This window comes from Anabrus simplex, chromosome 1 (assembly GCF_040414725.1).
Source record: "Anabrus simplex isolate iqAnaSimp1 chromosome 1, ASM4041472v1, whole genome shotgun sequence".
NCBI classification, from domain to species: Eukaryota; Metazoa; Arthropoda; class Insecta; order Orthoptera; family Tettigoniidae; genus Anabrus; species Anabrus simplex.
In genome coordinates, this window is record NC_090265.1 from 646,829,098 (window position 1) to 646,846,075 (window position 16,978).

Consider the following 16,978-nt stretch of genomic DNA (forward strand, 5'->3'; position numbering starts at 1 on the left):
CCGACCGATTAAGAGTACTCCGCATACGAGATACTCTGCAGCCACCACCGGTCATGTTCTATTGGACCCCCAGCACTGTGCACCATTACCCAACATCGAAGTTTCCATTGAAGCAAACTCCGGCAGAGCACAGGCATAAGAATTCTTTCCCATTCCACTCTGCAAGCATTCCATACACCATCCAGGGTGCACGGATCACAATGTTGGAGGCAGCTTTTCTATATTCACAAAAATCTTTACCAATATGTAATTAGTCTACCTTGGTCAATACAAATGTTAAGTAAAAACACTTATTGTATTGACAAAGGTGGACTAATTACATATTTTCTTTACTGTAAAGTCAATACGGAACAAATATGAGATTCTTAAATTGAAATCCACTGGGCCGGTAACACGATTCTTCAAAGGAATATCTTAAAATAGAATAACATAAATTTCTTTTTTTTTTTTTTTTTGCTATTTGTTTTACGTCGCACCGACACAGATAGGTCTTATGGCGACGATGGGATGGGAAAGGCCTAGGAGTTGGAAGGAAGCAGTCGTGGCCTTAATTAAGGTACAGCCCCAGCATTTGCCTGGTGTGAAAATGGGAAACCACGGAAAACCATCTTCAGGGCTGCCGACAGTGGGGCTCGAACCCACGATCTCCCGGATGCAAGCTCACAGCCGCGCACCTCATAAATTTCTAATTCCCATTCTATTTTCTAATAAAAACACCGAGATATTCTGGTGATATGACTCAAGTTCTTGTTCATATGCATCTGCACCTGATTTGAGCTCCGCTCTATGCAACTGTGGGATGTCTGTCCGACAGATAGGTGCCAAATGGATTCCTGGAAGCATCTTGCATTCACCTTCATGTGTTATTCAACCCTGTTCATCATCAACTTGCCACATTGGGTCGATGGATTTTCCTGGCACGCCAATAGGCAAATCCCCTAAAGCGTCACAGGTGATGCTTTCTTATGACCCCTCTTTTCATAGACAAATGTTTTCCCAAGGGTCTCTGTTGTGTGCAACAGGCCACAATAGTTTTCGCAGTAGTCATTTTGAGTATTCACTCATTCTCCCGACACTGTTTCACTATGTGTGTGTGTACGAACAATGAGTGTGGAAAAGGACCACAATATACCTTTCTCAACGACAGTTGATTTTCAGTGCCATTTCACAAAAAAAGAAAAAAACACACACACTCTCTCTCTTACAAGTTCAGACACAACGCTGCTCACAACAGCAAGTCATTCATCAGCTGGCCAAGTTGAACATAAAACAACCAACCTTATGTATGTTCACAGCACTGTCATTTGTATACCGATGCAAATGATAGGTTTCAGACTACAAATTCATACCATGCCCTACTGCAGCTCCTGACAACCATCTTTTTTCTCTGTTGATTAAATCAAAGTTGTCAATTATAACTTCTTTTGGTCATTGTCAGAGACCCTTGAAATTTTCATGGCCTTTCAATGGTTGTGAAGAATTCAGAAATACCGTACCATAAAATAATTTGTTCTCCATCACTGGCTTTCATAGAATTCTGCCCTTTAAATACTGTTTCACATTTACAGAATGAGTTGAAAAATAAGAGAAAATAGCAAAATTATTTAACACCCTGTACCTACTACTATTGGCAAAAATTTAATTTAATGCAGGAATAACAACATACAAGAAGTGCTAAAGAGGTAAATATTCCATTAATTTTCTTTATGTAATGAAATAAATAATGCAGAAAAGATTTATTTACAAACCTGATAAAGACAGACTAGGCCAACGTCACCTCCACAATGTCCAACTCATTGTCTGAGAAAACTGCATAGTTTCAACCTTCTGCTTGTCCTTTGCAATGTCCGGGGCTCGGTCTGTATTCTAAGTTCTTGTAAAGACAGTCCTGCTAAAGAAAATTAGAGAACCAGTGCAATAAGTTTCGAAGATAAAGAAAATTTTTTAACAGCCTAAACAAATGTAAACATAATATTCACAGTACTAATAATGACAGCAAACAGCAATAAAATTATTGATAAAACAATAAAAACTGCTAAAAAACATGGGTATGTTTAAGCAATACATTTTTTTACAGTTCCGAAAATTCACTAATGTCCTGGTGAAGAACACAGTGGGAATGAATTAATGAAATTTTTGCAAATAAACCCAACCGGAATACAAGAGATAAACTCGCCCTCTACCCACATTGACTTATCATTGTGATTACCCTATTCATGTTCCTATCTTTCTATATATGACTTGATTCATCCCTTGTTTGCTCCATTCCATAAATTATATAAACTGGTTGGGTTATTTTCTCCTTTACTTTTCGCCCTGTCTTCTTAGAATTTTACTACCAGTGTTCATCTTTAACTGTCACTCTCTTCCTTTTTCCTGTATTTATCCAGCTCTCTTTTTTCACCGCATGAAAACTAAAGATCTGTCAAAATGACCCTTTTATGAGTGCCAATGTCAACCCTCCTGATGAAGCTGGGAAGCAGAAACGACCTTGTCAGTGGCTCATATAGAAGAACTGGAATTAATTTTTTTCTTTACAATTTGTTTTATGTCACACCGCCAGAGATAGGTCGGTCTTATGGCGACAATGGGATAAGAAAGAAGTGGGAGGGAAGAGGCTGTGGTCTTAATTAAGGTACAGGCCCAACATTTGCCTGGTATGTAAATGGGAAACCATCATCAGGGCTGCCGACAGTGGGGTTCGAACCCACTATTTCCCGGATGCAAGCTCACAGCTTTGCACCCTAAACCGCACGGCCAACTCACCCAGTTGGAATTGATTGAGAGAGCCCATTTTCATGTAAACAGTGAAGTATAAAGTTGTGGAGATTGTCAATGTCCTTTTTTGTGGTTTCATGTTTGTCCTCATTTCCTCCTTCTGTTGCTCCCTCTTCTCACACAGATCTATCATTGAATTTATCCTCTTGACTTGGATTTGTTGCTTTCCTTTTATTTTGGAATGACTGTTTTTAAAATATTGCAACAGTGACCACCATGTTGACTACAGGCCGAAAGGAGCGAGCTGGTCTGGCCACACCAATAAGCAAGCGGGCTATTGCAAATTCACTACAGGAAGGAGGGGCTTGTAGTGGGATGGGCCAAACTCCCTCTGGCCTCTCTCTTCTCTATGGGAGCCTCTGGCAATCAACAGAAACCTCAAGGTGATTGGAAGCCGAAAGGTTTCTGGGTGTATCCAGCTTCCAGACTGTTCTGAAAATACTAACCTCCCTGGTTAAGGCAGGCCAAATGAGTCTAATGAGGAGTGCAGCCAGTTGAGTCTGAGAGCGAGTGCTGTCGAGAAGTGCTTCAACCTGACTTAAGGAGGCTGTTTATGTATCGGTATCTGTGAGTGTTCTGATTGTCGCCGAAGAGTAGAGTCTCTCAGTCCAGCTGCTAGTGTCTGGGGCAGTGTGGGAGAGTTTGACAAGAAATCGGCAAGAAACAGTGAACGGAGACTGTTGGGAGACAGCGTACAGTGTGCAACATATAGAATTGTGAGACTTTTGTACGCAGGCTGTGATAGCGACAGTGAGAATAACAGCATGACTGTTTTAGCTTATAAGTGTAAGCTGAGGAAGAGTGAATGTAAGTTGTGTTAGTTTATAACCGATAGTGTGAACAATTAGTGGGACTGAACAGTGAAAATGCACGAACAAGTGTAACTGTGTTAGCCTAAGTTGTGATCCTCGAGTAACTGTGCAGTTGTGCAAGAATTAGTCATCATTATTTTCATTTCCCCTCGCCAGCTCCTGCGAACTCAGGGTGTTGATGACACTTCTCCACCGTTGCCTCTCCTTCCACCGCTCCTCTTCAGTAATTGTATTCGAGTCCAGTCTTCTTTTTCTTATACTGTTCTTGACAAAGTCCATTCATCCATCTTGCTCTAGGCCTCCCTTTTACCTTCTTTCCTTCTACATTAGCCTCCAACATTTGTTCTGGTATCCTTCCCTCCTGCATTCTCATAACATGTCCAAACCATCTCAATTAGCATTAATTAATAAATCCTAGATTAAATGCAGTACCAGATTAAACCCTATATGTGCTCATAGGCAGTTGAGCTCTTCAGCGGCCCCTTGACATATACTTCCAACAAAGTATTTAATTTGAAAGACAAATTTTAAAGAAATAGCTAACAAAACCAAAATCATTAAGGAAAAAATATATTACATAATATTAACATGGTTAAGCAATATAATAAAGGTAATAATTCTGTCGAACAGGAAATTTCTATGAACAACAACAAAGCCCCAGGTGTGTGTGTGTGTGTGTGTGGTATTTTGGGAGAATGCTGAAAGTGATGGGAGAGGAGGGCATGCGTTTTACATTTGGTATGTATGGAAAACTGGTGAATGGCCCAAGGACTGGACAACATCAATACTAATCCCTTTTCACAAAAAGGGATGTATAAGGGATTGTTCCAATTATCGTACTATCGCATACAAGCAAAGTTCTGCTCTACATAATAAATCGATGCCTAAAACCATTCCTGCAACCTCAGATATCTGCAGAACAAGCAGGCTTTGTTGCAGGTAAAGGAAAGTCTATCCTGAACACGAGACAGATAATTGAGAAATGTTGCGAGTTTTGTGTCCCTGCCTTTATTTGCTTCCTGGACTACAAAAAGGCCTTTGATTGTGTTATGTGGGACAAGTTGTGGCAGGTGCTAAAGGAATTTGGGGTTCCACTGCATTTAATATCGTTATTGAAAAGCCTGGATAAAAACCACGCAGCAACCATAAAGGTGGATGGTGATCTCTCAGGCATTTTCAATGTGACAAATGGAGTAAGGCAAGGTTGTATATTATCGCCTCAACTCTACAACATCTATGCAGTGTGTGTCATCAAAAGAGTTCTCAATGGCTGGAATGGTGGAATCTCGATTGATGGCAGAAAAATTAATAACCTGCGCTTTGCAGATGACACTTCCCTCATCGCTGGTAGTGAAGAGGAACTTCATGGCCTTCTTACAAGGGTGAAGAACACTAGTCTTCAGTATGGTCTAGAGATAAACATCGATTGGCAAGGTCAAATCCAACTTACAGGATGCCTAAAGGACCTTTATATAGTTAAGGAACTTGTATACTCGGGTTCTGTCATCAATGACACAGGAAGCTGTGATAAAGAGGTAAAAAGACGTATCGTCTTAGGTCATGCTGCAATGGTTAAACTTACTAAGATCTGCCAGAACCGGACAATATCAAAAGACACAATGAATCACTAGTGTTCTCCGTCTTTTTGTACGGATGTGAGACCTGGACCGTGAATGCTAAAGACAAAAAGCACATTGATGCCTTTGAGATATGGTGTTGGCGGAGAATGCTACATGTACCCTGGACAGAAAGAAGAACTAATGTTTCCATTCTGGACGAACTCTGCATCAAGAAACGTCTATCTTCCCGTGTAAGTGAGCATTACCTCCAGTTCCTTGGCCTCATTTTAAGACGAGACAGAGAGAACTTGGAAAAGGTCATTTTACAAAGCAAAACTGAAGGCAGTAGACCACGAGGAAGAACAGCAAGCAGATGGATAGATCAGGCGAAGAAGATCACTGGTCTACCACTTCAGATCATATTAACGAAATGTGAAAACCGCTCAGGATGGAGACATATTGTCAAGGTTGCAACACGGAAATGATGGAGTTGTGAGGTCACGATGTTCAGTAATGAGCACAATGACTAATGATGATGATGAAGCAATATAATACAGCACAACAGAACAGAAAAGAACATAATTATATTAAATCTAAACAAACTAACATCACTTTAAACATTCTCTTTCCTTTACATTTTGGCAATAAAGTCACTGAGAGGGGTTTTTTTTCTTTTGAAGTCAAGATGTCATATTCAGCAGGACAAGAGAATTTAGTCGCTTTTGTTCCACTGAAGTTTGATGATAACCCTTAAATAGTTTCAATTGAAAAATGTCCATTCAGCAGAAGCATTTGCAACGATGAGACTCCTATAAATGTTCAATACCGTCATGATATTTGGAAATAATGAATGCACTTTGTTTCACAAAATGAGGCTGTATGCCACTGAAGGAAATTTGGACAGTAAACCTGGTCACTAGAGACATCCTAATATGTCAACTACGGTAACAGGTGTTAAGCTGCAAACTTCTTACCCTTAATATCTACCATTCATAAACTGTATGAAAAACTACAGCTATTCACATGACAATGATCATTTTAAAGAAACCCAGCTCACCATTGTAAATCAGAAACTACAAGCTAATTTGCTCGTAAACTTATCCGCAGTTTGCGGAGCCACATAATTTACCATATCGGGTCTAAATTTGATCATCTGTCTTGGGGTCCCTAGCAGTGCAGCAGCAACCCATAGGCAGCAGCCTGCTCTGCCTATTGGGTAATCCGGCACTCAGTAAATGCTTCTAGTTGTTGTGTTTGTAGATGTAACTCTTATTATTTCAAATCAGACTTAATTTGGCATAGGTTCTTCTACATTCTAAGGGTACTGGTATTATCTCCCAGTATTAACTACAGAACATGAGTCCAACCACACCTTTCAAGAAGAAGAACTACAGAAGATCGTTCAGGTCATAACTGACCAATTGCATAATGCTACTGCCACCTGGGGAGTGACCACTGGAACTATAGCTCTACTGTTGTGAGCAGTGTTGTGTCTGAACTTGTAGGTACATGAATGTCATTTGTGTCATGAAATAGCATCAAAAATCAACCATTATTGGGAAGGGTATGTTATAGCATCAAAAATCAACCATTATTGGGAAGGGTATGTTAATGTCCTTTTCCATGCTCATTCTTCATATACGCGCATAGTGACACACACCTGCCAAGGTGAAAATGGAAGATAGTCTTCACAATGGATGAAGCACAGGCATTGCGATTACATACATGATATCAGTGCACAGAGGCACAGCAACTTTATTCAACTCTGCAGGACAGTTTGCCATGTGAGATTATGGTATCACTGGATTGAGTTATGCGGGTAAGTTGACGATACAAGGCTGAAGAAAAAGTAAATGTGAATGCAGGATACTTTCAGGAAACCATTATGTGACACCTACCTACCAGACAGACATACCACAATTGTATGGAGCGGACTCAAGCCAGGTAGGGATCAATGGGGATCATTGTAAGTATCTAGGTGTTAATATAAGGAAAGATCTTCACTGGGGTAATCACATAAATGGGATTGTAAATAAAGGGCACCGATCTCTACACATGGTTATGAGGGTGTTTAGGGGTTGTAGTAAGGATGTAAAGGAGAGTGCATATAAGTCTCTGGTAAGACCCCAACTAAAGTATGGTTCCAGTGTATGGGACCCTCACCAGGATTACCTGATTCAAGAACTGGAAAAAATCCAAAGAAAAGCAGCTCGATTTGTTCTGGGTGATTTCCGACAAAAGAGTAGCGTTACAAAAATGTTGCAATGTTTGGGTTGGGAAGAATTGAGAGAAAGAAGAAGACCTGCTCGACTAAGTGGTATGTTCCGAGCTGTCAGCGGAGAGATGGCGTGGAATGACATTAGTAGACGAATAGGTTTGAATGGCGTTTATAAGAGTAGGAAAGATCACGATATGAAGATAAAGTTGGAATTCAAGAGGACAAACTGGGGCAAATATTCATTTATAGGAAGGGGAGTTAGGGATTGGAATAACTTACCAAGGGAGATGTTCAATAAATTTCCAATTTCTTTGAAATCATTTCGGAAAAGGCTAGGAAAGCAACAGATAGGGAATCTGCCACCTGGGCGACTGCCCTAAATGCAGATCAGTATTGATTGATTGATTGAATACGGCAATGTCTCAAATCATACCACCAGAATATCTCTGTGTTTATGATGATGATGATGCTGCTTGTTGTTTAAAGGGACCTAACATCTAGGTCATCAGCCCGTAATGAGACAAAATGTAATGACAATTTAAAAGTCCAAAATCATCCACTGATCAGTATTCAAAACATGATGAAGAACAATGAATGGGTGGATATGATTTTAAAACAATCAGTGAATCCGACCCGCAATGCCCCACATTCCCAGAAACTAGTGTTAAACAACAGTGTTACTGACCAAGGGACTGCTTCTAAAGCACAATCCTGAATCGATGATACTTGTAGTCTAAAGGGGTCCAAAATCCAGGTTATTGGCCCCTCATAATGGTACGTATCGCTAGCAAAGTAGAACCATGGTATTTGTCATGTTGTGGTACTAATCAAAAGTAGCGACCCATGGTGTCGCTCATAGAGTGGTACTAATCCACAGGTACTGTAAAACTCACCCTGATTCACACACTGTCACTACTAATCACAAACCTATTGTGTACCTAACATAGTGGTACTACGCGCAAGTAAAAGCAACCCATGGTGTCCCCCGCGTGGTGGTACTAATTACAAGTAGTCTCATGGTTCTAATTCTATCATCCCTTAGTAGCCTCTTACAACAGGCAGGGGATACCGTAGGTGTATTCTTTACCTGCGTCCCCCACCCACAGGGGGAGCCAACAAAATTTAAACCTATTAAGAGTTAATTTCCAAGGAATGTCGAAGGTGGATTCATTCATTGCCGGGCTGAGTGGCTCAGACGGTTGAGGCACTGGCCTTCTGACCCCAACTTGGCAGGTTCGATCCTGGCTCAGACCAGTGGTATTTGAAGTTGCTCAAATACGTGAGCCTCATGTAGGTAGATTTACTGGCACGTAAAAGAACTCCTCGGGACAAAATTCCGGCAACTCGGCGTCTCCGAAAACCATAAAAGAGTAGTTAGTGGGACGTAAAGCAAATATTATTATTGATTCATTCATTGCACAACAAAGTCAGGATGGAAATGAGAAATAGGAATGGTGATAAAACACGTTCCTGTTGCACTCTAGAACCAATGTTAAAAAAGTCTATAACGGCAGATTAAGTCTGTACACAACAGCCAGAGTTGTGATAAAGGCTTTTGAAGATAATGTTGAAATGCTAAGGAATGCCATACTTCCTGATAATGTTCCAGAGAGATTCTCAATGCGATTCAAAAGCCTTTTTGAAATCAATGAAGTTGATCACTATTGGGTTTTGAAATTCTAAACCCTATTCAATGATGTTACTTAGAATAGGATCTGTTTGTTACAAGAGTAACCAAATCTAAATTCTGCTTATTCTTCAGGCAGGCATATTTCCTCTTGATGATGTAATATAAGGCACAAGACTCTTTCAGAAACTGATAGGAAGTGTTGTACCTCTAACAACTGTTGCAGTTATTGATGTTTGGTAGCTTTATAATCACTCATCTCCAATCCTCTGGTATGCATCCATGCAGCCAACTGTTCGATGAAGTAATTAGAGCATGTAACAGACTAACCCACCACCATATTTCAGGAGCTCTGCAGATATCTGACCTAATCCTGATCCTTTATTGCCTTTTACTAACTGTATTGCATTTCAAACTTCTGGCTTTATAATAGGTCCCTCATCAACATTGGTTCCCTTCGGATGTGCAATAGTAGTAAAGTCATACGTTGATGGGTTCCTTCAGATGAACAAGGATTAAATTCCTCTTTTTTTTATGCCTGTACCACAAGTAAAACATATTTGATTGAGAGTTATTTTAATTTATTGACGACCTCACTCAGCTGAACATTACGAAGATCCAGATCCCTCAACAAGTTAATGCTCAGTTTTTCTTGCCCTTTGCATGGGTGGTTGGTGGTTAAATAAACAGACTCCATATCAACATCAAATTCCTCCAGTTGTGTAATAGTAACATGTTGTTGGGTTTCTTCAGATAAAACATGGATTAAATTCCTTTTCTTGGTGCCTGTATGGGGGTTAATCAACTCGCACCAAGTAAATAACCAAGGTTCCAAAGAAACAGCTTCTGGATGGAAATTACTATAACTTCTTCCACTTTCAACTTGAGCATCACATTCTGCTGTATCCACTTTCCGATGTAAAGATTTTAGGCTTTACAAAATATCTGGTCCATGAGGAACAGGTAGATTTTCTGAATTGAAAATTAGATATGGAATGTTCTGCTTGTTGTTTTAAGGGGCCTAACACCGAAGGTCATCGGCCCTTGGAATGTTCTCTTCTCTCGTTTTTAATACCCAAACTTTTTCAGGAACAAAAAACAGCAATGTCTTCCATGGTCTGATTGTTCCCATATCACTATTTCAAAAGGAAATTGTGTGGGGGTTCTTTCCCCATCGACTCATTGTTGGAAGAGGAGTCATATGCATGTTCTGCAGGCTTTGTGGGATGAGGTAAGGATTATCTTGGCAGCTTAACACCACTGAAAAATGATGATGACATGCTCCATTATAATCTGATTTTGCTTCACCCTCTTGCATTAACCACATTTGAAATGTTATGTAACAAAAATAGTCACAGACTGTTCATACAATTTTCATGCCTTACACATGCTTAATTCTACTGCTATCAAAAACTAAACTGTAAATGTACATACAGTGCATAACAGTCTTGTTTGTACACCCCATTTAACAGATATAATGTCTTTATAATTTCTAAATAGTACATAACCAATGCACGAGACTTGGATAAGTTATTGCACAAGGTGTTGAGAACTTGATGTTAGCGATCAAAAGTCTCGGTACATCATTTTTAAAGAATGGGAGTGAAATATGTTGTGTAGTGGCCTACTTGCTTGCAACAGTCTTGTTTGTACACGTTCACTACCTCGTATTTGCTCGGGAACACTCCTAGTTAGCTCGTGTGTATCTGTGCTGTGCTAGTGTGTATATTTTCGCAGTTTGTGCACCAGGCCGTGAGTTACATAATAGGTAAAATAACAGAGTTAAGTGACGAACTAAAAAATGTAATTTTATCTCTTGGATTGCAAGGGTATTTTTTGCCTGAAATTGGACGCAAAGTAAATAAACCGCATTCCACAATACACTATGTGTTGGACAAATTCAGATATAGAGGAACCACAAATAATTTGCCAAGAAAAGCAAAAGAAAAGATACTGAACAGGAGAGACGAACGTTATATTGTGAAACAAGTAAAACAGAATCCACAATTAAGTGCACATAAGATCCGCGTAATGCTGGAAGGAAGTACGAAGAAAAAAATATCAAGTCAGACAATTCGTAGCAAATTATGGAAATATGATTATCACAGTAGACGGCCACGGAAAAGGCCGTTTGTTACTAAAACTATCGAAAAGCCAGAATGAATTTTTTGCAGAGAGTGTGAAAACAAGGATTGTACGTTCTGGAACAAAGTTATTTGATCAGATGAGACCAAAATATCTCTATACGGTTCGAATGGAAACAGTTCTGTATGAAGACAAGTAAATACAGCCAATAAATCTGCAAATATCCTAGCTACCGCAAAACATGGAGGTGGATCAATTCTGATTTGGGGGTGCATGTCGTCTTGTGGAGTGGAAAATATCGGAATCATCAATGGCATCATGGGCAGATGAGGTTATTTAAACATTTTAAAGACCAATATGAAACAGAGTGCAGTAAAAATGGGGTTGGGGTCTCGCTACATCTTTCAGCAAGACAATGACCCCACACAGCTAATATTTGCAAACAGTGGCTGATATAGAACTTACCAACGCAACTGCGAACTCCTGCCCAATCCCCTGAATTGAAACCCACAGAAATTTTGTTGGTCGACCTAAAAATACGGGTTCATGAAAGGAAACGTCAATCATTTGAGCAGTTAAGAAGTGCATTTGACGAAAGGGTAAAACCGATCCAGATACATGTAACAACCTGGTTCATTCCATACAGCGAAGGTGCAAGGCCGTTCTCAAGGCCAGAGGATTCTCATCGGGGTATTAAATCCAAGGAAACAAGTGTTTTGAGTGAAATTTTCATTTTCTTCTGCAAGTGTACAAACAAGATTGTTGCACGATGAAACGCCCGGTTATACATTGCTTGTATTTGTGTTGAATTGTAAGGTCACGTATCTGTTTCTTTATTATTTAAATTGTTTATTAATGTATCTATTGCGATATGGGTAGTAAAATACATCACAATAATTGTATACAAAAGTTTAACCGTTATTTCGTTGCAATAAACTGGTGTACAAACAAGACTGTTATGCACTGTATGTCATGTGCCATGGAGGGTGATAAGACATTTTGTTCTTTCTCCTTCCTGAAGAATCTTAGTTTCTTCCCTTTCCAGGAATCTTCTATAAATTTTTACACAACAGTTTCTCAAAAAATATTTTTATTTAAAAAAAAAAAAAAGAGAAATGTTAATGCTGTTAATCAACTTATCTAACAGAAACAAAAACAATATCACATTAACATTATTGTTTAATACCAACTGTTTGCAGACATAGTGATATGGAGAGAAAATTAAATGGAAGTACAAGAACAAGTAAATGTATGAAATCAGGAGACAGAAGAGTTTGGAATGAGAATAACTGTACACAAGAGTAAAACAGTAGTGATGACAAGAGGAGGGAAGGAGACAGAAGTAAATGAAAAACCAAGAGAAGTTGTGAAAAGTTTCAAATACTTGAGCAGTGTAATCACGGATGATAGGACAAATAACTGAGGAAACTGGAAAGTGAATACAAGAAGCAAATCACTTTTATCAGAGTGTGAGGGATATGCTATAGAACTAAGAAGTTCCAAGATTGGTAATGGACAACAAAACAAAATGATAGAGTTGAGGCAGCCGGGATGAAATTCCTCAGAGGTATTGTAGGGAAGACAAGAAAAGAAAGAATCAGAAATGAGGAGATTAAAAACAGGATTGGAATTTCAATCCTACTGTACAGGACAGGATAGAAACAAGCAAGCTGAAATGGTATGGGCACATGATGCAAATGGGATAAGACTGAATTCCAATGAAAGTATTTACATAGAAACCAACAGGAAAGAAAGGCCTCTAAAAGAGGTCAATGGATACATTGTAGGAGAGCATAGACAAAATGAGGAAATACTGGAAGCAAGAAAAAAATGGGAGAGAGATGCAATGATGGAGGTCCATGATTCATAAACTGGCCCACACAAGAACTGGAACCGAAGAAGAAAAAGAAAGGCAATTTCAAGGTGTCACTTGTTCACTAACATCATCATTAAAGTATTCCTTTCCTTTATCTAACAAGAGCTATCTCTTTTTTGTTGTCATAATACAGGTTAATTATTTCTGATGTACTATCTTCTATCCTTAACTAAGGCGTTTGTAAATATTATGGTATGTAATTTCTTCCCTGTTCCTCCTGTAGTCTGATGATTATGATGCTTGTTGTTTCAAGGGGCCGAACATCGAAGATCATCGGCTCCTAATGGAACGAGATGGACAACATGATAGATGATAGTTAAAATTTTAAAATTTATCCACTGACTAGAGTTTAAAAAAATGGTGATGAAGAAAAATGAATATGAGATTAAAACAATCAGTGGATCTAATTCGCAATGCCTTATTATCTAATAAAATAAGAGGAAATACAAGAAACAAAGGAATAAGGCATTGCCTGGAAGTACAGATATATATATATGTAATTTATGTCAGACGTTAAAATAACACATTAAAATATGCAACACAAACTAAAACGAGGTCAATGGGATAAAAGTGCAATTAACACACTAGGATAAAGGACATCATTACACACGATAAAAAAGAAAACTATCACTCATAAAGCGGATGACAAAGTCTGCTGACTGCTCGTCATCTCGCAGGATAAGGGAGACTGTACTCGGGAGGTTAAGACTACAGCGCAGATCAACCAGGTCCACACACTCCGTAAGAAGGTGTACCACGGTAAGATGATTGCCGCAAGTACACATTGGAGGGGGTCCTCCTTTCAATAGATGGGGGTGACTCAGGATACCATGGCCGATCCGAAGACGACATAATATCACTGCTTCCCTCCGCGAAGCGCGAAGGGAAGTCCTCCATACCTTCGTTGTTCCTTTTACCACTCTCAGCTTATTTGGAAGTGGAATGGCCTGCCACTACATCTCCCAATGGGACATAACCAGACGTCTCAGCTGAGTGCGAATATCACTTGCTGGAACCTTGAAAGGCAACGGGGGCAGTGTAACTGCCTCCTTGGCAGCCTTATCTGCTAACTCATTTCCCTCTATACCCATGTGGCTTGGGAGCCACAAAAACGTAATTCTGGTGCCGACATCCAAACACCTGGCCAGCAAGGTCCTGGATCTGCTGCACCAGAGGGTGCCGAGGGAAACAGATATCAATAGACTGTAGCGAGTTCAAGGAGTCAGTACACCGAAAAAAGTGTCGGCGCTCATCGGACAGTGCATACCGCAGAGCTTCACAGATGGCATAGACCTCTGCTGTGTACACACTACAAGTTTCCGGGAGAGCAAAAAGAAACCTATCACTGTCGACAACGAATGCACAACCCACTTTCGTGTCTGTTCTCGTGCCATCCGTGGAAACGACGACTGAACCTGGATACCGGCCAATAACAGACAGGAAGAGAATTCAATAAATCGAAGGGTCCATGTTTTCCTTCGGGCCAGTGTGTAGATCCAGGAGTATTTCAGGTCGTCGCACTACCCACAGAGGTACCCCACTTAGTTGTCTGACAAGGCAAGGAACCGAAGGTACATGAAACAATCTGTGATTGCTATCCAAGCGTATTCCAACCGGCCGTGTTGCTCGAGGACAAGCAGCGTACAACCAACTGTTTCCATTGTTGAATGAGCAAAGATAGCCTGGATGAAGTGGCATCTGCCGCAAATTTGCCGCATACGATAGAAGCATTTGCTGGCATCTCAGGTGTAAAGGCAGAACACCAGATTCAGCAAGCAGGCTCTAGCAATGGGGCTTGTACGAAAAGCTCCCGTTGCCAACCTAACCCCGCTGTGGTGGATGCTGTTCAGCTTCGCAAGGATGCTTGGTCTTCCTGAGCCGTGTGCTGCACTGCCGTAGTCTAGCCGTGATAAAATATGTGCCCTATAGAATCGTAGGAGCACCGTGGGGTCAGCCCCCTAATTTGTGCTGCTAAGAAACTTCATGATATTCAGCTTCTTAGTGCATTGCACTTTTAACTGCTGCACATGTGGCTCCCACGATAATTTGCTATCGAAAAGGAGCCCAAGAAATCGGTGTCAACTACAGGAATAGCTACATTTCCTAAATAAAGTTCAGGAGGAGGGTGAACATTGGCGACAAAAGTGGACAACACAGGTCTTTGTGGTGGAAAACCGAAAGCCATGTTCGAAGGTCCACTGCTCCACTCTCCTAATAGCTTGCTGTAATTGTCGCTCTGCGACTGCCATGTTAAAAATTAAATAATTGAAAAGGAGGTTCAACCTATTCAATACTTAAAAGAAGGAAATGCAGTAATCACATTCCTATTTAAATGGGACCGGTTTCGACCTTAGTCCAGGTCATCATCAGCCGTAAAAAGATGTACAATGTTTATGAATATTGGAGGTCAGTTTCACACTTTGATAGGCACAAAGACACGGCACCACATTCTGTATGCACAAAATCACAACACTATCAATTAATATACGAAGTTTAAAAATAACTAGAAGTCGCAGATGAATAGATTTGTAGTAGAAAGCCGCCAGCTCCTGGTGATCAGCTGGCGGCTTTCTACTACAAATCTATTCATCTGCGACTTCTAGTTATTTTTAAACTTCGTATATTAATGGATAGTGTTGTGATTTTGTGCATACAGAATGTGGTGCCATGTCTTTGTGCCTATCAAAGTGTGAAACTGACCTCCAATATTCATAAACATTGTACATCTTTTTACGGCTGATGATGACCTGGACTAAGGTCGAAACCGGTCCCATTTAAATAGGAATGTGATTACTGCATTTCCTTCTTTTAAGTATTGAATAGGTTGAACCTCCTTTTCAATTATTTAATTTTTAACATCAATAATTTCAATACGGAACAATGAAGTTTTTATCTTTAAATAGACTGCCATGTTACGCGAGCTATAGTGCAGAGCAAAATCGTCCACATATAGCGACGGTATTGCGGCTGAACCAGCAACAGCAACAATACCGTTTATGGCAATCTCGAACAGAGCGACACTAAGAACCGATCCCTGTGGGACTCCATTTTCCTGAACGTGGTATTGCGAATATGCCCTCCCTATTCGGACACGGAATAGATGGAGGGACAAGAAGTTTGCAATAAATACCGGCAAGTTACCTCGGAATCTCCACTGATGCAGGACCGAAAGGATACCATATCGCCAGATGGTGTCATAGGCCTTCTCTAAGTCAAAGAAAACAGTTACCAAATGCTGTTTGTGGAGAAACGCATCCTGGATAGAGCTCTCCATGCGTACCAAGTGGTCAGTGGTCGAGCGAGCGGTTTGAAAACCACACTGGTACTCTGACAAGAGTCCTTGTTTCTCCACACACCACACAAGTCGGCGATTTACCATCCTCTCAAATAGCTTACACAAACAGTTAGTGAGACAAATCAGTCTGTAACTTCCTGCATACTTTGGATCTTTGTCAAGCCTGAGGACTGGAATAACTATGCCCTCTCACCACTGGGACCGAAAATCACCCTCTATCCAGATTCTGTTGAACACCCGAAGGACATATAATAGACTATCCTCACTAAGGTATTTCAACATCTGGTTATGGATATTGCTGGTCCAAGAGACGTGTCCTTGCAAAGCGCTAAGGCACTGCGGGTTCCCACTCTGTAAAGGGCACATTATAGTCCTCTGAAGCTTGAGTGGAAAAACTGAGGTGATGACGTTCTGCCTCCCGCTTCAGAGCAAGGAAATCACGATGGTAATTCTCGGAGCCAGACACATCCGCGAAATGGCGAGCTAGATGGTTAGCAATCGAGAGCGGTTCAGTTTGCCCGCAACAGAGATTCCCGGTACAGAAGATGATCCTTGGATACCCGAAATATGTCAAAGTTTAGTCCACACTTGAGATGATGGAGTATGTGATATCATGGACGACACATATCTCTCCCACGAAGCTTTCTTACTTTGGCAAATAAGAACTCACGCCTTAGCATAGAGTTTCTTAAATGTTACCGAGTTAGCCACAGTAGGCTGCCTATGAT

At 40.4% G+C, this 16,978-nt stretch overlaps 1 protein-coding gene across 10 annotated transcripts in view; it reads right to left on the reverse strand.

Annotated features, from left to right (window-relative positions):
* LOC136857259 (uncharacterized) overlaps positions 1–16,978 on the reverse strand; it is a 124,658-nt gene that overhangs the window by 81,306 nt on the left and 26,374 nt on the right. For 5 of the 10 annotated variants that reach the window (XM_067135759.2, XM_067135764.2, XM_067135763.2 and 2 more), the window contains exon 2: positions 1,749–1,891. The gene's annotated coding sequence lies outside the window, so the exon portion shown is untranslated. Of the gene's footprint in view, positions 1–1,748; positions 1,892–13,021; positions 13,043–16,978 lie in introns of those variants that run through there. The other 5 variants (XM_067135760.2, XM_067135765.2, XM_067135766.2 and 2 more) reach the window with 2 other exon arrangements.